The sequence below is a fragment of the Triticum aestivum genome, chromosome 6D, assembly GCF_018294505.1.
Source record: "Triticum aestivum cultivar Chinese Spring chromosome 6D, IWGSC CS RefSeq v2.1, whole genome shotgun sequence".
Taxonomy (NCBI): Eukaryota; Viridiplantae; Streptophyta; class Magnoliopsida; order Poales; family Poaceae; genus Triticum; species Triticum aestivum.
This window is the reverse complement of record NC_057811.1, coordinates 398695971-398723561: the sequence shown is the minus strand read 5'-3', so window position 1 is coordinate 398723561 and position 27591 is coordinate 398695971.

Genomic DNA, 27591 nt, shown 5'->3' with positions numbered 1-27591 from the left:
CTCGTTGCTATGCATCACCATGATCTTGCGTGTGCGTAGGAATTTTTTTGAAATTACTAGGTTCCCCAACAGTGGCATCCGAGCCTGGTTTTATGCGTTGATGTTATATGCACGAGTAGAACACAAGTGAGTTGTGGGCGATATAAGTCATACTGCTTACCAGCATGTCATACTTCGGTTCGGCGGTATTGTTGGATGAAGCGGCCCGGACCGACATTACGCGTACGCTTACGCGAGACTGGTTCTACCGACGTGCTTTGCACACAGGTGGCTGGCGGGTGTCAGTTTCTCCAACTTTAGTTGAACCGAGTGTGGCTACGCCCGGTCCTTGCGAAGGTTAAAACATCACCAACTTGACAAACTATCGTTGTGGTTTTGATGCGTAGGTAAGAACGGTTCTTACTAAGCCCGTAGCAGCCACGTAAAATTTGCAACAACAAAGTAGAGGACGTCTAACTTTTTTTGCAGGGCATGTTGTGATGTGATATGGTCAAGACATGATGCTAAATTTTATTGTATGAGATGATCATGTTTTGTAACCGAGTTATCGGCAACTAGCAGGAGCCATATGGTTGTCGCTTTATTGTATGCAATGCAATCGCCCTGTAATGCTTTACTTTATCGCTAAGCGGTAGCGATAGTCGTAGAAGCATAAGATTGGCGAGACGACAACGATGCTACGATGAAGATCAAGGTGTCGCGCCAGTGACGATGGTGATCATGACGGTGCTTCGGAGATGGAGATCACAAGCACAAGATAATGATGGCCATATCATATCACTTATATTGATTGCATGCGATGTTTATCTTTTATGCATCTTATCTTGCTTTGATTGACGGTAGCATTATAAGATGATCCCTCACTAAATTATCAAAGTATAAGTGTTCTCCCTGAGTATGCACCGTTGCGAAAGTTCTTCGTGCTGAGACACCACGTGATGATCGGGTGTGATAGGCTCTACGTTCAAATACAACGGGTGCAAAACAGTTGCACACGCGGAATACTCAGGTTAAGCTTGACGAGCCTAGCATATAACAGATATGGCCTCGGAACATGGAGACCGAAAGGTCGAGCGTGAATCATATAGTAGATATGATCAACATAGTGATGTTCACCGTTGAAACTACTCCATCTCACGTGATGATCGGACATGGTTTAGTTGATATGGATCACGTGATCACTTAGAGGATTAGAGGGATGTCTATCTAAGTGGGAGTTCTTAAGTAATATGATTAATTGAACTTAAATTTATCATGAACTTAGTACCTGATAGCAAGGTTGGAAAAAGCGGTAGGCGTAAGCGAGGCGGTTGCTCTTCGCCTAGTGCCTAGGCGGTGCCTAAGCGCCCCAGGCGCGGCCTAGGCGGCAATATAGTTTTAACTCATAGTGTATTTGTGATTATTATGTGGGTGTTGATATTAGTTTAGGGCATACAAATAAATAAATTATTGTCTACTGCCATTGAAATATAACCCGTTTGGCATATCAGTGCAGTATGTGGCATGATATCTTTCTTGGGTAGGCAATTCCTTACTTGCCCTGCCTAGACCTCCATTTATGCCCTAGGCGAGGCATTTGGCTATTGCCTAGCGCCTAGGCGTGCCTAAGCGCCTCCTAGGCACTGCCTTTTCCAACAGAGCCTGATAGTATCTTGCTTGTCTATGTTGATTGTAGATAGATGACCCGTGCTGTTGTTCCGTTGAATTTTAATGCGTTCCTTGAGAAAGCAAAGTTGAAAGATGATGGTAGCAATTACACGGACTGGGTCCGTAACTTGAGGATTATCCTCATTGCTGCACAGAAGAATTACGTCCTAGAAGCACCGCTGGGTGCCAGGCCTGCTGCAGATGCAACTGACGACGTTAAGAACGTCTGGCAAAGCAAAGCTGATGACTACTCGATAGTTCAGTGTGCCATGCTTTACGGCTTAGAACCGGGACTTCAACGACGTTTTGAACGTCATGGAACATATGAGATGTTCCAGGAGTTGAAGTTAATATTTCAAAAGAATGCCCGGATTGAGAGATATGAAGTCTCCAATAAGTTCTACAGCTGCAAGATGGAGGAGAATAGTTCTGTCAGTGAGCATATACTCAAAATGTCTGGGTATAATAATCACATGATTCAACTGGGAGTTAATCTTCCGGATGATAGCGTCATTGACAGAATTCTCCAATCACTGCCACCAAGCTACAAGAGCTTCGTGATGGACTATAACATGCAAGGGATGGATAAGACGATTCCCGAGCTCTTCGCAATGCTAAAGGCTACGGAGGTAGAAATCAAAAAGGAGCATCAAGTGTTGATGGTCAATAAGACCACCAGTTTCAAGAAAAAGGGCAAAGGGAAGAAGAATGGAACTTCAAGAAGAACAGCAAGCAAGTTGCTGTTCAGGAGAAGAAACCCAAGTCTAGACCTAAGCCTGAGACTGAGTGCTTCTACTGCAAGCAGACTGGTCACTGGAAGCGGAACTGCCCCAAGTATTTGACGGATAAGAAGGATGGCAAGGTGAACAAAGGTATATGTGATATACATGTTATTGATGTGTACCTTACTAATGCTCGCAGTAGCACCTGGGTATTTGATACTGGTTCTGTTGCTAATATTTGCAACTCGAAACAGGGGCTACGGATTAAGCGAAGATTGGCTAAGGACGAGGTGACGATGCGCGTGGGAAATGGTTCCAAAGTCGATGTGATCGCGGTCGGCACACTACCTCTACATCTACCTTCGGGATTAGTTTTAGACCTAAATAATTGTTATTTGGTGCCAGCATTAAGCATGAACATTATATCTAGATCTTGTTTGATGAAAGACGGTTATTCATTTAAATCAGAGAATAATGGTTGTTCTATTTATATGAGTAATATCTTTTATGGTCATGCACCCTTGATGAGTGGTCTATTTTTGTTGAATCTCGATAGTAGTGATACACATATTCATAATATTGAAGCCAAAAGATGCAGAGTTGATAATGATAGTGTAACTTATTTGTGGCACTGCCATTTAGGTCATATCGGTATAAAGCGCATGAAGAAACTCCATACTGATGGACTTTTGGAACCACTTGATTATGAATCACTTGGTACTTGCGAACCGTGCCTCATGGGCAAAATGACTAAAACGCCGTTCTCCGGAACTATGGAGAGAGCAACAGATTTGTTGGAAATCATACATACAGATGTATGTGGTCCGATGAATATTGAGGCTCGTGGCGGATATCGTTATTTTCTCACCTTCACAGATGATTTGAGCAGATATGGGTATATCTACTTAATGAAACATAAGTCTGAAACATTTGAAAAGTTCAAAGAATTTCAGAGTGAAGTTGAAAATCATCGTAACAAGAAAATAAAGTTTCTACGATCTATCGTGGAGGAGAATATTTGAGTTATGAGTTTGGTCTTCATTTGAAACAATGCGGAATAGTTTCGCAACTCACGCCACCCGGAACACCACAGCGTAATGGTGTGTCCGAACGTCGTAATCGTACTCTACTAGATATGGTGCGATCTATGATGTCTCTTACTGATTTACCGCTATCGTTTTGGGGTTATGCTTTAGAGACGGCCGCATTCACGTTAAATAGGGCACCATCAAAATCCGTTGAGACGACGCCTTATGAACTGTGGTTTGGCAAGAAACCAAAGTTGTCATTTCTTAAAGTTTGGGGCTGCGATGCTTATGTGAAAAAGCTTCAACCTGATAAGCTCGAACCCAAATCGGAGAAATGTGTCTTCATAGGATTCCCAAAGGAGACTGTTGGGTACACATTCTATCACAGATCCGAAGGCAAGACTTTTGTTGCTAAATTCGGAATCTTTCTGGAGAAGGAGTTTCTCTCGAAAGAAGTGAGTGGGAGGAAAGTAGAACTTGATGAGGTAACTGTACCTGCTCCCTTATTGGAAAGTAGTTCATCGCAGAAACCGGTTTCTGCGACACCTACACCAATTAGTAAGGAAGTTAATGATGATGATCATGAAACTTCAGATCAAGTTATTACTGAACCTTGTAGGTCAACCAGAGTAAGATCCGCACCAGAGTGGTACGGTAATCCTGTTCTGGAAGTTATGTTACTAGACCATGACGAACCTACGAACTATGAAGAAGCAATGGTGAGCCCAGATTCCGCGAATTGCCTTGAGGCCATGAAATCTGAGATGGGATCCATGTATGAGAACAAAGTGTGGACTTTGGTTGACTTGCCCGATGATCGGCAAGCAATTGAGAATAAATGGATCTTCAAGAAGAAGACTGACGCTGACGGTAATGTTACTGTCTATGAAGCTCGACTTGTTGCACAAGGTTTTCGACAAGTTCAAGGGATTGACTACGATGAGACCTTCTCACCCGTAGCGATGCTTAAGTCTGTCCGAATCATGTTAGCAATTGCCGCATTTTATGATTATGAAATTTGGCAAATGGATGTCAAAACTGCATTCTTGAATGGATTTCTGGAAGAAGAGTTGTATATGATGCAACCGGAAGGTTTTGTCGATCCAAAGGGAGCTAAAAAAGTGTGCAAGCTCCAGCGATCTATTTATGGACTGGTGCAAGCCTCTCGAAGTTGGAATAAACGCTTTGATAGTGTGATCAAAGCATTTGGTTTTGTACAGACTTTTGGAGAAGCCTGTATTTACAAGAAAGTGAGTGGGAGCTTTGTAGCATTTCTAATATTATATGTGGATGACATATTGTTGATTGGAAATGATATAGAATTTCTGAATAGCATAAAGGGATACTTGAATAAGAGTTTTTCAATGAAAGACCTCAGTGAAGCTGCATATATATTGGGCATCAAGATCTATAGAGATAGATCAAGACGCTTAATTGGACTTTCACAAAGCACATACCTTGACAAAGTTTTGAAGAAGTTCAAAATGGATCAAGCAAAGAAAGGGTTCTTGCCTGTGTTACAAGGTGTGAAGTTGAGTAAGACTCAATGCCCGACCACTGCAGAAGATAGAGAGAAAATGGAAGATGTTCCCTATGCTTCAGCCATAGGCTCTATCATGTATGTAATGCTGTGTACCAGACCTGATGTGTGCCTTGCTATAAGTCTAGCAGGGAGGTACCAAAGTAATCCAGGAGTGGATCACTGGACAGCGGTCAAGAACATCCTGAAATACCTTAAAAGGACTAAGGATATGTTTCTCGTTTATGGAGGTGACAAAGAGCTCATCGTAAATGGTTACGTTGATGCAAGCTTTGACACTGATCCGGATGATTCTAAATTGCAAACCGGATACGTGTTTCCATTGAACGGTGGAGCTGTCAGTTGGTGCAGTTCTAAACAAAGCGTCATGGCGGGATCTACGTGTGAAGCGGAATACATAGCTGCTTCGGAAGTAGCAAATGAAGGAGTCTGGATGAAGGAGTTCATATCCGACCTAGGTGTCATACCTAGTGCATCGGGTCCAATGAAATTCTTTTGTGACAATACTGGTGCAATTGCCTTGGTGAAGGAATCTAGATTTCACAAGAGAACCAAGCACATCAAGAGACGCTTCAATTCCATCCGGGATTTAGTCCAGGTGGGAGACATAGAAATTTGCAAGATACATACGGATCTGAATGTTGCAGACCCATTGACTAAGCCTCTTCCACGAGCAAAACATGATCAACACCAAGGCTCCATGGGTGTTAGAATCATTACTGTGTAATCTAGATTATTGACTCTAGTGCAAGTGGGAGACTGAAGGAAATATGCCCTAGAGGCAGTAATAAAGTTATTATTTCTTTCCTTATATCATGATAAATGTTTATTATTCATGCTAGAATTGTATTAACCGGAAACATGATACATGTGTGAATACATAGACAAACAGAGTGTCACTAGTATGCCTCTACTTGACTAGCTCGTTGATCAAAGATGGTTATGTTTCCTAGCCATTGACATGAGTTGTCATTTGATTAATGGGGTCACATCATTAGGAGAATGATGTGATTGACTTGACCCATTCCGTTAGCTTAGCACTCGATCGTTTAGTATGTTGCTATTGCTTTCTTCATGACTTATACATGTTCCTATGACTATGAGATTATGCAACTCCCGTTTATCGGAGGAACACTTTGTGTGCTACCAAACGTCACAACGTAACTGGGTGATTATAAAGGTGCTCTACAGGTGTCTCCGAAGGTACTTGTTGGGTTGGCGTATTTCGAGATTAGGATTTGTCACTCCGATTGTCGGAGAGGTATCTCTGGGCCCACTCGGTAATGCACATCACTTAAGCCTTGCAAGCATTGCAACTAATGAGTTAGTTGCAAGATGATGTATTACGGAACGAGTAAAGAGACTTGCCAGTAACGAGATTGAACTAGGTATTGAGATACTGACGATCGAATCTCGGGCAAGTAACATACCGATGACAAAGGGAACAACGTATGTTGTTATGCGGTCTGACCGATAAAGATCTTCGTAGAATATGTGGGAGCCAATATGAGCATCCAGGTTCCGCTATTGGTTATTGACCGGAGACGTGTCTCGGTCATGTCTACATAGTTCTCGAACCCGTAGGGTCCGCACGCTTAACGTTTCGATGACAGTTATATTATGAGTTTATATGTTTTGATGTACCGAAGGTTGTTCAGAGTCCCGGATGTGATCACGGACATGACGAGGAGTCTCTAAATGGTCGAGACATGAAGATTGATATATTGGAAGCCTATATTTGGATATCGGAAGTGTTCCGGGTGAAATCGGGATTTTACCGGAGTACCGGAGGGGTTACCGGAACCCCCCGGGGGTTAATGGGCCATAGTGGGCCTTAGTGGAGAAGAGGAGAGGCGGCTAGGGCAGGGCCCACGCCCCTCCCCCTAGTCCGAATAGGACAAGGAGAGGGGGGCGGCGCCCCCTTTCCTTCTCCTCCTCCACCTCTTTCCCCCCTTCTCCTATTCCAACAAGGAAGGGAGGGAGCCCTACTCCCGGTGGGAGTAGGACTCCTCCTGGCGCGCCTCCTCCCTGGCAGGCCGCACCTCCCCCCTTGCTTCTTTATATACGGGGGCAGGGGGCACCCCAAAGACACAACAATTGATCGTTTGATCTTTTAGCCGTGTGCGGTGCCCCCCTCCACCATAGTCCACCTCGATAATACTGTAGCGGTGCTTAGGCGAAGCCCTGCGTCGGTAGAACATCATCATCGTCACCACACCGTCGTGCCGACGAAACTCTCCCTCAACACTCGGCTGGATCAGAGTTCGAGGGACGTCATCAGGCTGAACGTGTGCTGAACTCGGAGGTGTCGTGCGTTCGGTACTTGATCGGTCGGATCGTGAAGACGTACGACTGCATCAACCGTGTTGTGCTAATGCTTCCGCTTTCGGTCTACGAGGGTACGTGGATAACACTCTCCCCTCTCGTTGCTATGCATCACCATGATCTTGCGTGTGCGTAGGAATTTTTTTGAAATTACTACGTTCCCCAACAACAGTGGCATCAGAGCCAGGTCTATGCGTAGATGTTATATGCACGAGTAGAACACAAAGAGTTGTGGGCGATAATAGTCATACTGCTTACGAGCATGTCATACTTTGATTCGGCGGTATTGTTGGATGAAGCGGCCCAGACCGACATTACATGACCGCGTTCATGAGACTGGTTCTACCACCGTGCTTCGCACACAGGTGGCTAGTGGGTGTCTGTTTCTCCAACTTTAGTTGAATCGAGTGTGACTACGCCCGGTCCTTGTTGAAAGTTAAAACAACACACTTGACGAAAAATCGTTGTGGTTTTGATGCGTAGGTAAGAACGGTTCTTGCAAAGCCCGTAGCAGCCACGTAAAATTTGCAACAACAAAGTAGAGGACGTCTAACTTGTTTTTGCAGGGCTTGCTGTGATGTGATATGGTCAAGACGTGATGATATATAAATTGTTGTATGAGATGATCATGTTTTGTAACTGTTATCGGCAACTGGTAGGAGCCATATGGTTGTCGCTTTATTGTATGAAATGCAATCGCCATGTAATTGCTTTACTTTTTCACTAAGCGGTAGCGATAGTCGTAGAAGCAATAGTTGGCGAGACGACAACGATGCTACGATGGAGATCAAGGTGTCGAGCCGGTGACGATGGTAATCATGCATGACGGTGCTTTGGAGATGGAGATCAATGGCACAAGATGATGATGGCCATATCATATCACTTATATTGATTGCATGTGATGTTTATCCTTTACGCATCTTATTTTGCTTAGTACAGCGGTAGCATTATAATATGATCTCTCACTAAATTTCAAGGTACAAGTGTTCTCCCTGAGTATGCACCGTTGCGACAGTTCGTCGTGCCGAGACACCACGTGATGATCGGGTTTGATAAGCTCTACCTTCACATACAATGGGTGCAAGCCAGTTTTGCACGCACAGAATACTCGGGTTAAACTTGACGAGCCTAGCATATGCAGATATGGCCTCGGAACACTGAGACCGAAAGGTCGAGCATGAATCATATAGTAGATATGACCAACATAGTGATGTTCACCATTGAAAACTACTCCATCTCACGTGATGATCGGACATGGTTTAGTTGATATGGATCACGTGATCACTTAGATGATTAGAGGGATGTCTATCTAAGTGGGAGTTCTTAAGTAATATGATTAATTGAACTTTAATTTATCATGAATTTAGCACCTGATAGTATTTTGCATGTCTATGTTGTTGTAGATAAATGGCCCGTGTTACTGTTCCGTTGAATTTTAATGCGTTCCTAGAGAAAGCTAAGTTGAAAGATGACGGTAGCAACTACACGGACTGGGTCCGTAACTTGAGGATTATCCTCATTGCTGCACAGAAGAATTACGTCCTCGAAGCACCGCTAGGTGTACCACCCACGCTAGCAACTGCAGACATTGTGAATGCCTGGCAGACGCGTGTGGATGACTACTCGATAGTTCAGTGTGCCATGCTTTATGGCTTAGAACCGGGACATCAGTGACGTTTCAAACATCATGGAGCATATGAGATGTTCCAGGAGTTGAAGTTAATATTTCAAGCAAATGCCCGGATTGAGAGATATGAAGTCTCCAATAAGTTCTATAGCTGCAAGATGGAGGAGAATAGTTATGTCAGTGAACATATACTCAGAATGTTTGGGTACCACAACCACTTGACTCAACTGGGAGTTAATCTTCCTGATGATAGTGTCATTGACAGAGTTCTTCAATCACTGCCACCAAGCTACAAAAGCTTCGTGATGAATGATAACCCACAAGTATAGGGGATCGCAACAGTTTTCGAGGGTAGAGTATTCAACCCAAATTTATTGATTCGACACAAGGGGAGCCAAAGAATATTCTCAAGTATTAGCAGTTGAGTTGTCAATTCAACCACACCTGGAAAACTTAACATCTGCAGCAAAGTATTTAGTAGCAAAGTAGTATGGAAGTAACGGTAACGGTGGCAAAAGTAACAGTAGCAGCTTTGTAGTAATTGTAACAGTGGCAACGGAAAAGTAACTAAGCAAAGATCAATATGTGAAAAGCTCGTAGACATTGGATCAGTGATGGATAATTATGTCGGATGTGATTCCTCATGCAACAGTTATAACATAGGGTGACATAGAACTAGCTCTAGTTCATCAATGTAATGTAGGCATGTATTCTGAATATAGTGATACATGCTTATGGAAAAGAACTTGCATGACATCTTTTGTCCTACCCTCCCGTGGCAGCGGGGTCCTATTGGAAACTAAGGGATATTAAGGCCTCCTTTTAATAGAGTACCGGACCAAAGCATTAACACTTAGTGAATACATGAACTCCTCAAACTACGGTCATCACCGGTAAGTATCCCGATTATTGTCACTTCGGGGTTAACGGATCATAACACATAATAGGTGACTATAGACTTGCAAGATAGGATCAAGAACTCACATATATTTATGAAAACATAATAGGTTCAGATCTGAAATCATGGCACTCGGGCCGTAGTGACAAGCATTAAGCATAGCAAAGTCATAGCAACATCAATCTCAGAACATAGTGGATACTAGGGATCAAACCCTAACAAAACTAACTCGATTACATGATAAATCTCATCCAACCCATCACCGTCCAGCAAGCCTACGATGGAATTACTCACGCACAGCGGTGAGCATCATGAAATTGGTGATGGAGGAAGGTTGATGATGATGACGGCGATGGATTCCCCTCTCTGGAGCCCCGAACGGACTCCAGATCATCCCTCCCGAGAGAGATTAGGGCTTGGCGGTGGCTCCGTATCGTAAAATGCGATGAATCCTTCTCTTTGATTTTTTTTCTCCCCGAACATGAATATATGGAGTTGGAGTTGAGGTCGGTGGAGCACCAGGGGGCCCACGAGGGAGGGGGCGCGCCCAGGGGGGTAGGCGCGCCCCCACCCTCGTGGACAGGGTGTGGGCCCCCTGGCCTTGATTCTTTCGCCGATATTTTTTATTAATTCCAAAAATATTCTCCGTGAAGTTTTAGGTCATTCCGAGAACTTTTATTTTTGCACAAAAATAACACCATGGCAATTCTGCTGAAAACAGCGTCAGTCCGGGTTAGTTCCATTCAAATCATGCAAGTTAGAGTCCAAAACAAGGGCAAAAGTGTTTGGAAAAGTAGATACGATGGAAACGTATCAACTCCCCCAAGCTTAAACCTTTGCTTGTCCTCAAGCAATTCAGTTGACAAACTGAAAGTGATAAAGAAAAACTTTTACAAACTCTGTTTGCTCTTGTTGTTGTAAATATGTAAAGCCAACATTCAAGTTTTCAGCAAAGATTATGAACTAACCATATTCACAATAACACTTAGGTCTCAAGATTACTCATATCAATGGCATAATCAACTAGCGAGCAATAATAATAAATCTCGGATGACAATACTTTCTCAAAACAATCATAATATGATATAACAAGATGGTATCTCGCTAGCCCTTTCGGAGACCGCAAAACATAAATGCAAAGCACCTTTGAAGATCAAGGACTAAGTAAACATTGTAATTCATGGTAAAAGAGATCCAGTCATAGTCATAATCAATATAAATTAATAGTAATGGATGCAAATGACAACGGTGCTCTCCAACTGGTGCTTTTTAATAAGAGGAGGATGACTCAACATAAAAGTAAATAGATAGGCCCTTCACAGAGGGAAGCAGGGATTTGTAGAGGTGCCAGATCTCGGTTTTTGAAATAGAGATAAATAATATTTTGAGCGGCATACTTTCATTGTCAACATAACAACCAAGAGATCTCGATATCTTCCATGCTACACACATTATGGGCGGTTCCCAAATAGAATGGTAAAGTTTATACTCCCCCTCCACCAACAAACATCAATCCATGGGTTGTCCGAAACAACGGGTGCCTCCAACTAACAACAGTCCTGGGGGAGTTTTGTTTGCAATTATTTTGATTTGGTTTGAGCATGGGACTGGGCATCCCGGTGACCAGCCATTTTCTTGTGAGTGAGGAGCGGAGTCCACTCCTCTTGAGAATAACCCGCCTAGCATGAAAGATGCAGACAACCCTAGTTGATACATGAGCTATTCGAGCATGCAAAACAGAATTTCATTTGAAGGTTTAGAGTTTGGCACATACAAATTTACTTGGACCGGCAGGTAGATACCGCATATAGGAAGGTATGGTGGACTCATATGGAATAACTTTGGGGTTTATGGAAGTGGATGCACAAGCAGTATTCCCGCTTAGTACGAGTGAAGGCTAGAAAGAGACTGGGAAGCGACCAACTAGAGAGCGACAAGAGTCATGAACATGCATTAAAATTAATAAACATTGAGTGCAAGCATGAGTAGGATATAATCCACCATGAACATAAATATCATGGAGGCTATGTTGATTTTGTTTCAACTACATGTGTGAACATGTGCCAAGTCAAGTCACTTGAATCATCCAAAGGAGGATACCACCCTATCATACCACATCACAACCATTTTAATAGCATGTTGGCACGCAAGGTAAACCATTGTAAACTCCTAGCTAATTAAGCATGGCATAAGCAACTATAATCTCTAATTGTCATTGCAAACATGTTTCATTCATAATAGGCTGAATCAGGAATGATGAACTAATCATATTTACAAAAACAAAAGAGGTCGAGTTCATACCAGCTCTCTCATCTCAATCAGTCCATCATATATCGTCATTATTTCCTTTCAATTGCACGACCGAACGGTGTGGATAATAATAATAGTGAACGGGCATTGGACTAAACTGGAATCTGCAAGCATTTAATTCAAAGGAGAAGACAAGGTAATATAGGCTCTTTGTTAAATCAACAGTAATGCATATAAGAGCCACTTCAATATTTTCATTATGGTCTTCTCCTCTCGACCCCCAAAGAAAAGAAGGGAAATAAAACTATTTACATGGGAAAGCTCCCAACAAGCAAAAGAAGAACAAGAAATATTTTTGGGTTTTCTTTTAATTATTACTACTACAGGCATAAAATGTAAACTAGCTAAAAGCTACAACTATTTTTTGGTTTTTCTTAAGGTTTTTAAAACACACAAGAAGAAAGCAAGAAAAGAAAATAAACTAGCATGGATAGTACAATGAAAAAGTATGAGCACCGACAACTAGAATGAGTGTGTGAACATGAATGTAATGTCCGTGAGAAATACGTACTCCCCCAAGCTTAGGCTTTTGGCCTAAGTTGGTCTATGGCCACGGCTGGCCTGGCGGATATCCAAAGTTGTAGTTGGGGTCGTACTGAGATGCAGCGGCTATCGCTTGATGAGCTGCAGCTTGAAGGCGGGCTGTCTCCGACCTCCTCTCATACTCGTTCGCCTCCTCCCTGGTTATAACATATCTCCCTTTTGTCTGAAAGTCAAAGAAAGCAGGAGCAGGGAGAGAAACATGGACAGTGCAACGTCTGTCGAAGATTAGTCGGTATTGGAGGAACTGTTCATTCCTCCCAACAAACTGATGGCGAACCATAGCATTATAATCTAAATAAGCAGGAGGCAATTCCATATCATTTTCATGTATGGGTATCTCAAGATAATTAGCCACACGGGTTGCATAAATTCCACCAAACAAATCTCCACTAATACTGTTATTATGCAACCTACGTGCAACAATGTCCCCCAAGTTATATTGTTTATCTCCTAACACAACACTCTTGAGAACACTAAGATCTGGAACACACATGTGGCATGCCTCATCCTTACCATTTATGCATCTACCTATAAAGAGAGCAAAATAATGTATAGCAGGAAAATGAATGCTCCCTATGGTAGCTTGTGTTATTTCTCTAGATTCCCCCATAGTGATACTAGCAAGAAAATCCTTAAACTCAGATTTGCGAGGTTCACTAGCACTACCCCATTGCGAAAGTTTACAAGCAATATTAAAATCTTCTAAGTCCATAGTATAAGATTTACCATAGAGATCAAATAGGACAATATGAGAGTTGTGTGAAGATGTAAATTTAAACCTTCTCGCAAAGGAATCAGTTAGGTAATAGTACTGAGGACACTTATCTAGCATGAAGCCCTCAAGTTCAGCATTACGCACATATGCATCAAATTCCTCCTTAATTCCTGCTTGGACCATGAAACCTTCTGACGGCCATTCACAAGGCTGCACTTGGGCTTCTCTTGGTGGTTCATGGTCCGGCTCACGTATTGCGGGCCTGTGTCCTTGCTTCCTTGAAAAACCACCTTGGTACATTTTCCTAAACACATTTCTTCCTCTGAAAAATTTCTGAAAATTTTAGTAACTCAAAATAAAAGTGAACTAAACTCAACAAAGTTGATAGAAAGTACTCCCACAAGTGCCTAGAGACTATATCATGCATTAGAACTACTTGGGACCATATAAATTTGACATGCAAGCTCAAGAACAGGGTCACCTAAGCAGCAAAAATTTGCAATAAACAAAGCACTAGAACAAAAACTAATTGGACCATCGGAGGAGTCACATACCGAAGAACAATCCCCCAAAGCAGTTTTTGAAGGAAATATGCCCTAGAGGCAATAATAAAGTTATTATTTATTTCCTTATTTCATGATAAATGTTTATTATTCATGCTAGAATTGTATTAACTGAAACTTGATACATGTGTGAATACATAGACAAAAAGAGTGTCACTAGTATGCCTCTACTTGACTAGCTCATTGAATCAAAGATGGTTAAGTTTCCTAGCCATAGACATGAGTTGTCATTTGATTAACGGGATCACATCATTAGAGAATGATGTGATTGACTTGACCCATTCCTTTAGCTTAGCACTTGATCGTTTAGTATGTTGCTATTGCTTTCTTCATGACTTATACATGTTCCTATGACTATGAGATTATGCAACTCCCGTTTACCGGAGGACCACTTTGTGTGCTACCAAACGTCACAACGTAAATGGGTGATTATAAAGGTGTTCTACAGGTGTCTCCGAAGGTACTTGTTGAGTCGGCTTATATCGAGATTAGGATTTGTCACTCCGATTGTCGAAGAGGTATCTCTGGGCCCACTCGATAATACACATCACTATAAGCCTTGCAAGCATTGTAACTAATGAGTTGGTTGCGAGATGATGTAGTACGGAACGAGTAAAGACTTGCCGGTAACGAGATTGAACTAGGTATTGAGATACCGACGATCGAATCTCGGGTAAGTAACATACCGATGACAAAGGAAACAACGTATGTTGTTATGCGGTTTGACCGATAAAGATCTTCGTAGAATATGTAGGAGCCAATATGAGCATCCAGGTTCCGCTATTGGTTATTGACCGAAGACGTGTCTCGGTCATGTCTACATAGTTCTCGAACCCGTAGGGTCCGCACGCTTAAAGTTCGGTGACGATCGGTATTATGTGTTTATGTGTTTTGATATACCGAAGGTAGTTCGGAATCCCGGATGAGATCGGGGACATGACGAGGAGTCTCAAAATGGTCGAGATGTAAAGATCGATATATTGGACGACTATATTCGGACATCAGAAAGGTTCCGAGTGATTCGGGTATTTTCGGAGTACCGGAGAGTTACGGGAATTCGTATGGGCCTTAATGGGCCATACGGGAAAGGAGAGAAAGGCCCCAAAGGGCGGCCGCACCCCTCCCCATGGACTGGTCCGAATTGGACTAGGGAGGGGGGGCGCCCCCTTCCTTCCTTCTCCTTCTCCCTTCCCTTTTTCCTATTCCATGTGGGAAGTGGAATCCTACTAGGACTAGGGAGTCCTAGTAGGACTCCACACTTGGGCGCGCCCTATGAGGGCCGGCCTTCTCCTCCCTCCATCCTTTATATACGTGGCCAGGGGGCACCCCAGAGACACAAGTTGATCATTGATCTTTTAGCCGTGTGCGGTGCCCCCCTCTACCATAATCCACCTCGGTCATATCGTAGCGATGCTTAGGCGAAGCCCTGTGTCGGTAGCATCATCATCACCGTCATCACGCCGTCGTGCTGACGAAACTCTCCCTCGAAGCTCTGCTGGATCGGAGTTCGTGGGGCGTCATCGAGTTGAACGTGTGCTGAACTCAGAGGTGCCGTGCGTTCGGTACTTGGATCGGTCGGATCATGAAGACGTACGACTACATCAACCGCATTGTTCTAACGCTTCCGCTTTCGGTCTACGAGGGTACGTGGACACATTCTCCCCTCTCGTTGCTATGCATCACCATGATCTTGCGTGTTCGTAGGATTTTTTTTGAAATTACTACGTTCCCCAACAGTGGCATCCGAGCCAGGTTTATGCGTAGATGTTATATGCACGAGTAGAACACAAGTGAGTTGTGGGCGATACAAGTCATACTGCTTACCAGCATGTCATACTTTGGTTCGGCGGTATTGTTGGATGAAGCGGCCCGGACCGACGTTACGCGTACGCTTACGCGAGACTGGTTCTACCGACGTGCTTTGCACACAGGTGGCCGGCGGGTGTCAGTTTCTCCAACTTTAGTTGAACCGAGTGTGGCTACGCCCGGTCCTTGTGAAGGTTAAAACAACACTAACTTGAGAAATATCGTTGTGGTTTTGATGCGTAGGTAAGAACGGTTCTTGCTCAGCCCGTAGCAGCCACGTAAAACTTGCAACAACAAAGTAGAGGACGTCTAACTTGTTTTTGCAGGGCATGTTGTGATGTGATATGGTCAAGGCATGATGCTATATTTTATTGTATGAGATGATCATGTTTTGTGACAGAGTTATCGGCAACTGGCAGGAGCCTTATGGTTGTCTCTTTATTGAATAAGATGCAAGTGCCATGTAATTGCTTTACTTTATGGCTATGCGATATCAATAGTTGCAAAAGCAATAGCTGGTGAGATGACCATGTGACGACATGTTGATAAAAGATCAAGATGATGGAGATCATGGTGTCATGCCGGTAACAATGAAGATCATGACAGTACTTTGGAGATGGAGATCAAAAGCACAAGATGATGTTGGCCATATCATGTCACATATTTTGATTGCATGTGATGTTTATCTTTTATACATCTTATTTTGCTTAGTTCGACGGTAGCTTTATAAGATGATCTCTCAATAAATTTCAAGGTAAAAGTGTTCTCCCTGAGTATGCACCGTTGCCAAAGTTCGTCGTGCCGAGACACCACGTGATGGTCGGGTGTGATAAGCTCAACATTCATCTACAACGGGTGAAGACAGTTTTGCACACGCAGAATACTCGGGTTAAACTTGACGAGCCTAGCATATGCAGATATGGCCTCGGAACACTGAGACCGAAAGGTCGAGCGTGAATCATATAGTAGATATGATCAACATAGTGATGTTCACCATTGAAAACTACTCCATCTCACATGATGATCGGTTATGGTTTAGTTGATATGGATCACGTGATCACTTAGATGATCAGAGGGATGTCTATCTAAGTGGGAGTTCTTAAGTAATATGATTAATTGAACTTTAATTTATCATGAACTTAGTCCTGATAGTATTTTGCAAATAATGTTGTAGATCAATAGCTCGCATTGTTACTTCCCTATGTTTTATATATGTTCCTAGAGAAAACTAAGTTGAAAGATGATAGTAGCAATGATGCGGACTGGGTCCATGATCTGAGGTTTATCCTCATTGCTGCACAGAAGAATTATGTCCTTGATGCACCACTAGGTGACAGACCTATTGCAGGAGCAGATGCATACGTTATGAACGTTTGGCTAGCTCAATATGATGACTACTTGATAGTTTAGTGCACCATGCTTAACGGCTTAGAATCGGGACTTCAAAGACGTTTTGAACGTCATGGACCATATGAGATGTTCTAGGAGTTGAAGTTAATATTTCAAGCAAATACCCGAGTTGAGAGATATGAAGTCTCCAACATGTTCTATAGCTAAAAGATGGAGGAGAATAGCTCAAGCAGTGAGCATGTGCTCAGATTGTCTGGGTACTACAATCGCTTGAATCAAGTGGGAGTTAATCTTCCAGATAAAATAGTGATTGACAGAATTCTCTAGTCACCATCACCAAGTTAGTAGAACTTCGTGATGAACTATAGTATGCAAGGGATGACGAAAAGATTCCCGAGCTTTTCATGATGATGAAATCGATGAAGGTAGAAATCAAGAAAGAGCATCAAGTGTTGATGATTAACAAGACCACTAGTTTCAAGAAAAGGGCAAAGGGAAAGAAAGGGAACTTCATGTAGAATGGCAAGCAAGTTTTCACTTCCGTGAAGAAGCCCAAAGCTAGACTAAAGCCTGAAACTGAGTGCTTCTACTGCAAAGGAAATGGTCACTGGAAGCGGAAATGCCCTGAATATTTGGTGGATAAGAAGGATGGAAAAGTGAACAAGGGTATATTTGATATACAGGTTATTGATGTGTACCTTACTAGTGCTTATAGTAGCCCCTGGGTATTTGATACTTGTTTGGTTGCTAAACATTAGTAACTCGAAACAGGAGTTATAGAATAAACAGAGACTAGTTGAGGGTGAAGTGACGATGTGTGTTGGAAGTGGTTCCGAGAATGATATGATCATCATCGCACACTCCCTATACTTTCGGGATTAGTGTTAAACCTAAATAAATGTTATTTGGCGTTTGCGTTGAGCATGAATATGATTTGATCATGTTTATTGCAATACGGTTATTCATTTAAAGTTAGAGAATAAATGTTGTTCTGTTTACATGAATAAAACCTTCGATGGTCATACACCCAATGAAAATAGTTTGTTGGATCTCGATCATAGTGATACACATATTCATAATATTGAAGCCAAAAGATGCAAAGTTAATAATGATAGTGCAACTTATTTGTGGCACTGCCGTTTTAGGTCATATTGGTGTAAAGCGCATGAAGAAAATCCATGCTGATGGGCTTTTGGAATCACTTGGTTATGAATCAGTTGATGCTTGCGAACCATGCCTCATGGGCAAGATGACTAAGACTCCGTTCTCCGAAACAATGGAGCGAGCAACAGACTTGTTGGAAACAATACATACTGATGTATGCAGTCCGATGAGTGTTGAGGCTCACGGCGGGTATCGTTATTTTCTGACCCTCACAGATGATTTGAGCAGATATGGGTATATCTACTTGATGAAACATAAGTCTGAAACATTTGAGAAGTTCAAAGAATTTCAGAGTGAAGTGTAAAATCATCGTAACAAGAAAATAAAGTTTCTACGATCTGATCGCGGAGATGAATATTGAGTTACGAGTTTGGTCTTCAATTAAAACAATGTGGAATAGTTTCACAAATTCATGCCGCCTGGAACACCACAATAATGGTGTGTCCGAACATCGTAACCGTACTTTATTAGATATGGTGCAATCTATGATGTCTCTTACCGATTTACCACTATCGTTTCGGGGTTATACATTAGAGACAACTGCATTCACATTAAGTAGGGCACCATCTAAATCCGTTGAGATGATATGAACTGTGGTTTGGCAAGAAACCAAAGTTGTTGTTTCTTAAAGTTTGGGGTTGCGATGCTTATGTGAAAAAGTTTCATCCTGATAAGCTCAAACCCAAATCGAAGAAATGTGTCTTCATAGGATACCCAAAGGAGACAGTTGGGTATACCTTCTATCACAGATCCGAAGGCAAGACATTTGTTGCAAAGAACGGATCCTTTCTAGAGAAGGAGTTTCTCTCGAAAAAAGTGAGTGGGAGGAAAGTAGAACTTGATGAGGTAACTGTACCTCCTCCCTTATTGGAAAGTAGTTCATCACAGAAATTTGTTCCTGTGACTCCTACACCAATTAGTGAGGAAGCTAATGATGATGATCATGTAACTTCAGATCAAGTTACTACCGAACCTCGTAGGTCAACCAGAGTGAGATCCGCACCAGAGTGGTACGGTAATCCTATTCTAGAGGTCATGTTACTTGACCATGGCGAACCTATGAACTATGAAGAAGCAATGCTGAGCCCAGATTCCGCAAAATGGCTTGAGGCCATGAAATCTGAGATGGGATCCATGTATGAGAACAAAGTGTGGACTTTGATTGACTTGCCCGATGATCGGCAAGCCATAGAAAATAAATGGATCTTCAAGAGGAAGACGGACGCTGATAGTAGTGTTACTATCTACAAAGCTAGACTTGTCGAAAAAAGGTTTTGACAATGTTCAAGGAGTTGACTACGATGAGACCTTCTCACTCGTAGCGATGCTTAAGTCTATCCGAATCATGTTAGAAAATTGCCACATTTTATGAGATCTGGCAAATGGATGTAAAGACTGCATTCCTGAATGGATTTCTGGAAGAAGAGTCGTATATGATGCAACCAGAAGGTTTTGTCGATCCTAAAGGTGCTAACAAAATGTGCAAGCTCCAGCGATCCATCTATGGACTGGTGCAAGCATCTCGGAGTTGGAATATACGCTTTGATGAGTTGATCAAAGCATATAGTTTTATACAGACTTGCGGTGAAGCCTGTATTTACAAGAAAGTGAGTGGGAGCACTACAGCATTTCTGATAAATATATGTGAATGACATATTGTTGATCGGAAATAATGTAGAATTTTCTGGAAAGCATAAAGGAGTATTTGAAAGGAGTTTTTCAAATAAAGACCTCGGTGAAGCTGCTTACATATTGAGCATCAAGATCTATAGAGATAGATCAAGACACTTGATAAGTTTTTTCAGTGAGTACATACCTTGACAAGATTTTGAAGTAGTTCAAAATGGAACAGTCAAAGAAAGAGTTCTTGCCTGTGTTGCAAGGTGTGAAGTTGAGTAAGACTCAAAGCCCAACCACGGCAGAAGATAGAAAGAGAATGGAAGTCATTCCCTATGCCTCAGCCATAGGTTCTATAAAGTATGCCATGCTGTGTACCAGATCTATTGTATACCCTACACTGAGTTTAGCAAGGGAGTAAAATAGTGATCTAGGAGTAGATCACTAGACAGTGGTCAAAATTATCCTTAGTGGAATAAGGATATGTTTCTCGGTTATGGAGGTGACAAAAGGTTCCTCGTAAAGGGTTACGTCGATGCAAGTTTTGACACTGATCCAAATGATTCTAAGTCTCAATCTGGATACATATTGAAAGTGGGAGCAATTAGCTAGAGTAGCTCCGTGCAGAGCATTGTTGTCATAGGAATTTGCAAAATACATACGGATCTGAATTTGGCAGACCCGTTGACTAAACTTCTCTCACAAGCAAAACATGATCACACCTTTGTACTCTTTGGGTGTTAACCACATGGCGATGTTAACTAGATTATTGACTCTAGTAAACCCTTTGGGTGTTGGTCACATGACGATGAGAACTATGGGTGTTAATCACATGGTGATGTGAACTATTGGTGTTAAATCACATGGCGATGTGAACTAGATTATTGACTCTAGTGCAAGTGGGAGACTGAAGGAAATATGCCCTAGAGGCAATAATAAAGTTATTATTTATTTCCTTATTTCATGATAAATGTTTATTATTCATGCTAGAATTGTATTAACCGGAAACTTGATACATGTGTGAATACATAGACAAAAAGAGTGTCAAGTATGCCTCCACTTGACTAGCTCGTTGAATCAAAGATGGTTAAGTTTCCTAGCCATAGAAATGAGTTGTCATTTGATTAACGGGATCACATCATTAGAGAATGATGTGATTGACTTGATCCATTACGTTAGCTTAGCACTTGATCGTTTAGTATGTTGCTATTGCTTTCTTCATGACTTATACATGTTCCTATGACTATGAGATTATGAAACTCCCGTTTACCGGAGGAACACTTTGTGTGCTACCAAACATCACAACGTAAATGTGTGATTATAAAGGTGCTCTATAGGTGTCTCCGAAGGTACTTGTTGAGTCGGCGTATATCGAGATTAGGATTTGTCACTCCGATTGTCGGAGAGGTATCTCTGGGCCCACTCGGTAATACACATCACTATAAGCCTTGCAAGCATTGTAACTAATGAGTTAGTTGCGAGATGATGTATTACGGAACGAGTAAAGAGACTTGCCGGTAACGAGATTGAACTAGGTATTGAGATACCGATGATCGAATCTCGGGCAAGTAACATACCGATGACAAAGGGAACAACGTATGTTGTTATGCGGTTTGACCGATAAAGATCTTCGTAGAATATGTAGGAGCCAATATGAGCATCCAGGTTCCGCTATTGGTTATTGACCGGAGACGTGTCTCGGTCATGTCTACATAGTTCTCGAACCCGTAGGGTACGCACACTTAAAGTTCCGTGACGATCGGTATTATAAGTTTATGTGTTTTGATGTACCGAAGGTAGTTCGGAGTCCCGGATGAGATCGGGTACATGACGAGGAGTCTCGAAATGGTCGATACGTAGAGATCGATATATTGGATGACTATATTCGGACATCGGAAAGGTTCCGTGTGATTCGGGTATTTTTTGGAGTACCGGAGAGTTACGTGAATTCGTATTGGGCCTTAATGGGCCATACGGGAAAGGAGAGAAAGGCCCCAAAGGGTGGCCGCACCCCTCCCCATGGACTGGTCCGAATTGGACTAGGGAGGGGGGGCGCCCCCTTCCTTCCTTCTCCTTCTCCCTTCCCTTTTTCCTACTCCATGTGGGAAGTGGAATCCTACTAGGACTAGGGAGTCCTAGTAGGACTCCACACTTGGGCGCGCCCTATGAGGGCCGGCCTCCTCCTCCCTCCATCCTTTATATACGTGGCCAGGGGGTACCCCATAGACACAAGTTGATCATTGATCTTTTAGCCGTGTGCGGTGCCCCCGTCCACCATAATCCACCTCGTTCATATCGTAGCGGTGCTTAGGCGAAGCCCTGCGTCGGTAGCATCATCATCACCGTCATCACGCCATCGTGCTGACGGAACTCTCCCTCGAAGCTCTGCTGGATCAGAGTTCGTGGGTCGTCATCGAGTTGAATGTGTGCTGAACTCGGAGGAGCCGTGCGTTCGGTACCTGGATCGTTCGGATCGTGAAGACGTATGACTACATCAACCGCGTTGTTCTAACGCTTCCGCTTTTGGTCTACGAGGGTACGCGGACACATTCTCCCCTCTCGTTGCTATGCATCACCATGATCTTGCGTGTTCGTAGGATTTTTTTTGAAATTACTATGTTCCCCAACAGTTTTGTGAGTGGAGCTTTGAGCAAGGAGATCGAAAATGGTAGCAAGATGAGCTAGAACTCGTGTTTGAGCTGGTTGGTGATTTTTTTGGGAGGAAGAAGGAGTGTGTGGGTACTGGAATAAGTGGAGGGGGCCACCAGGGGCCCACGAGGTAGGGGGCGCGCCCAGGGGGTGGGCGCGCCCTGGACCCTCGTGGCCAGGTGCTGGTTCCCCCTAATGTGTTCTCAGTGCCAGATATTCTCAAATATTCTAGAAAAAAAATCATATTTCAATTGCAGGGCATTTGGAGAACTTTTATTTTCGGGGTATTTTTTTATTGTACGGATAATTCAGAAAACTGACCGAAAATACTATTTTTGCTTTATTCAATCTAAATAACAGAAAGTAAAAAGAGGGTACAGAGAGTTGTTCTTTCTAACTTCATCCATCTCATGCTCATCAAAAGGAATCCACTAACAAGGTTGATCAAGTCTTGTTAACAAACTCTTTTCGAATAACATGGAACCGGAGAAATTTCGAATAACACTAGGTTACCTCAACGGGGATATGCATGTCCCCAATAATAAGAATATCACATTTCTTCTTGACAGTAGGAAGAGGAAATTCAAAACCCAATAGTAATCGTTGGAATTTTTCCAATAGAATTGATACTGTGGACTTGAGGTTGTTTCCTCAGAAAGTGTACCGTATGCTCATTACCATTAACATGAAAAGTGACATTGCCTTTATCGCAATCAATAACAGCCCCTGCAGTATTCAAAAAGGGTCTACCAAGAATAATAGACATACTATCATCCTCGGGAATATCAAGAATAACAAAGTCCGTTAAAATAGTAACGTTTGCAACCGCAACAGGCACATCCTCACAAATACCGACAGGTATAGCAGTTGATTTATTGGCCATTTGCAAAGATATTTCAGTAGGTGTCAACTTATTCAAATCAAGTCTACGATATAAAGAGAGAGGCATAACACTAACACCGGCTCCAAGATCACATAAAGCAGTTCTAACATAGTTTCTTTTAATGGAGCATGGTATAGTTGGTACCCCTGGATCTCCAAGTTTCTTAGGTATTCCACCTTTAAAAGTATAATTAGCAAGCATGGTGGAAATTTCAGCTTCCGGTATCTTTCTTTTATTTGTAACAATATCTTTCATGTACTTAGCATAAGGATTCATTTTAAGCATATCAGTCAAACGCATACGCAAAAAGATAGGTCTAATCATTTCAGCAAAACGCTCAAAATCCTCATCATCCTTTTTCTTGGATGGTTTAGGAGGAAAAGGCATGGGTTTCTGAACCCATGGTTCTTTTTCTTTACCGTGCTTCCTAGCAACAAAGTCTTTCTTATCATAACGTTGATTCTTTGATTGTGGGTTATCAAGATCAACAACAGATTCAATCTCTACATCATTATTATTGCTAGGTTGAGCATCAACATGAACATCATCATTAATATTATCACTAGGTTCATGTTCATCACCAGATTGTGTTTCAGCATCAGAGATAGAAATATCATTGGGATTCTCAGGTGTGTCAACAACAGGTTCACTAGAAGCATGCAAAGTCCTATCATTTTTCTTTCTCTTCCTCTTAGAAGGACTAGGTGCATCAACATTAGTTCTCTGAGAATCTTGCTCAATTCTCTTAGGGTGGCCCTCAGGATACAAAGGTTCCTGAGTCATTCTACCCCCTCTAGTCACAACTCTAATAGCATTATCATTTTTCTTACTATTTAATTCATTGAGCAAATCATTTTGAGCTTTAAGCACTTGTTCTACTTGAGTGGTAACCATAGAAGCATGTTTACTAATGAGTTTAAGTTCACCCTTAACACTAGACACATAATCACTCAAGTGTTCAATCATATAAGCATTGCGTTTCAATTGTCTACCAACATAAGCATTGAAGTTTTCTTGTTTAACAATAAAATTATCAAACTCATCTAAGCATTGGCTAGCAGACTTATAACGAGGAATATCACCTTCGTCAAATCTATAGAGAGAATTTACCTTTACTACCTGTGTCGGGTTATCAAGACCATGTATTTCTTCAACAGGTGGCAAATTAAGACCATGTATTTCTTCAATAGGAGGTAAATTCTTAACATCATCAGCTTTAATACCTTTTTTCTTTCATAGATTTCTTTGCCTCTTGCATATCTTCAGGACTGAGAAATAGAATACCCCTTTTCTTCGGAGTTGGCTTAGGAGTTGGTTCAGGAAGTGTCCAATTATTTTCATTAGTCAGCATATTATTCAATAGCAATTTAGCTTGATCAACTGTTCTTTCCCTGAAAACACAACCAGCACAACTATCCAGGTGGTCTCTCCCCTCGTAGTTGAGGGATAAATTTTGGGTTTCTCGTCTTTCAAGTTCCTCATAGTAATCAGCAGATATAAATCCCAAGTGACTCAAAGAATAGAGCTATGCTCCCTGGCAATGGCACCAGAAAATAGTCTTGATAACCCACAAGTATAGGGGATCGCAACAGTTTTCGAGGGTAGAGTATTCAACCCAAATTTATTGATTCGACACAAGGGGAGCCAAAGAATATTCTCAAGTATTAGAAGTTGAGTTGTCAATTCAAGCACACCTGGAAAACTTAACATCTGCAGCAAAGTATTTAGTAGCAAAGTAGTATGGAAGTAACGGTAACGGTGGCAAAAGTAACAGTAGCAGCTTTGTAGTAATTGTAACAGTGGCAACGGAAAAGTAACTAAGCAAAGATCAATATGTGAAAAGCTCGTAGACATTGGATCAGTGATGGATAATTATGTCGGATGTGATTCCTCATGCAATAGTTATAACATAGGGTGACATAGAACTAGCTCCAGTTCATCAATGTAATGTAGGCATGTATTCTGAATATAGTGATACATGCTTATGGAAAAGAACTTGCATGACATCTTTTGTCCTACCCTCCCGTGGTAGCGGGGTCCTATTGGAAACTAAGGGATATTAAGGCCTCCTTTTAATAGAGTACCGGACCAAAGCATTAACACTTAGTGAATACATGAACTCCTCAAACTACGGTCATCATCGGTAAGTATCCCGATTATTGTCACTTCGGGGTTAACGGATCATAACACATAATAGGTGACTATAGACTTGCAAGATAGGATCAAGAACTCACATATATTTATGAAAACATAATAGGTTCAGATCTGAAATCATGGCACTCGGGCCGTAGTGACAAGCATTAAGCATAGCAAAGTCATAGCAACATCAATCTCAGAACATAGTGGATACTAGGGATCAAACCCTAACAAAACTAACTCGATTACATGATAAATCTCATCCAACCCATCACCGTCCAGCAAGCCTATGATGGAATTACTCACGCACGGCGGTGAGCATCATGAAATTGGTGACGGAGGAAGGTTGATGATGACGACGGCGACGGATTCCCCTCTCCGGAGCCCCGAACGGACTCCAGATCAGCCCTCCCGAGAGAGATTAGGTCTTGGCGGCGGCTCCGTATCGTAAAACGCGATGAATCCTTCTCTTTGATTTTTTTCTCCCCGAACGTGAATATATAGAGTTGGAGTTGAGGTCGGTGGAGCACCAGGGGGCCCACGAGGCAGGGGGCGCGCCTAGGGGGTAGGCGCGTCCCCCACCCTCGTGGACAGGATGTGGGCCCCCTGGCCTTGATTCTTTCGCCAGTATTTTTTATTAATTCCAAAAATATTCTCCGTGAAGTTTCAGGTCATTCTGAGAACTTTTATTTCTGCACAAAAATAACACCATGGCAATTCTACTGAAAACAGCGTCAGTCCGGGTTAGTTCCATTCAAATCATGCAAGTTAGAGTGCAAAACAAGGGCAAAAGTGTTTGGAAAACTAGATACGATGGAGACGTATCAATGAACTATAATATGCAAGGGATGGATAAGACAATTCCTGACTCTTCGCAATGCTAAAAGCTGCGGAGGTAGAAATCAAGAAGGAGCATCAAGTTTTGATGGTCAACAAGACCACTAGTTTCAAGAAGAAGGGCAAAGGGAAGAAGGGGAACTTCAAGAAGAACATCAAGCAAGTTGCTGCTTAAGTGAAGAAACCCAAGTCTGGACCTAAGCCTGAGACTGAGTGCTTCTACTGCAAAGGGACTGGTCACTGGAAGCGGAACTGCCCCAAGTATTTGGCGGATAAGAAGGATGGCAAAGTGAAAGGTATATTTGATATACATGTTATTGATGTGTACCTTACTAATGCTCGCAGTAGCGCCTGGGTATTTGATACTGGTTCTGTTACTCATATTTGCAACTCGAAAAAGGGGCTACGGATTAAGCAAAGATTGGCTAAGGACGAGGTGACGATGCGCGTGGGAAATGGTTCCAAAGCCAATGTGATCGCAGTCGGCACGCTACCTCTACTCTACCTTCGGGATTAGTTTTAGACCTAAATAATTGTTATTTGGTGCCAGCGTTGAGCATGAACATTATATCTAGATCTTGTTTGATGCAAGACGGTTATTCATTTAAATAAGAGAATAATGGTTCTATTTATATGAGTAATATCTTTTATGGTCATGCACCCTTGATGAGTGGTCTATTTTTGTTGAATCTCGATAGTAGTGATACACATATTCATAGTATTGAAGCCAAAGGATATAAGTTTAATAATGATAGTGCAACTAATTTGTGGCACTACCGTTTGGGTCATATTGGTGTAAAGAGCATGAAGAAACTCCATGCTGATGGGCTTTTGGAATCACTTGATTATGAATCACTTGATACTTACGAACCATGCCTCATGGGCGTGACTAAGACTCCGTTCTCTGGAACAATGGAGCGAGCAACAGACTTGTTGGAAATAATACATACTGATGTATGCGGTCTGATGAGTGTTGATGCTTGCGGTGGGTATCGTTATTTTCTAACCTTCACAGATGATTTGAGCGGATATGGGTATATCTACTTGATGAAACATAAGTCTGAAACATTTGAAAAGTTCAAAGAATTTCAGAGTGAAGTGGAAAATCATCGTAACAAGAAAATAAAGTTTCTACGATCTGATCGTGGAGGAGAATATTTGAGTTACGAGTTTGGTCTTCATTTGAAACAATGTGGAATAGTTTCGCAACTCACGCCACCTGGAACACCAG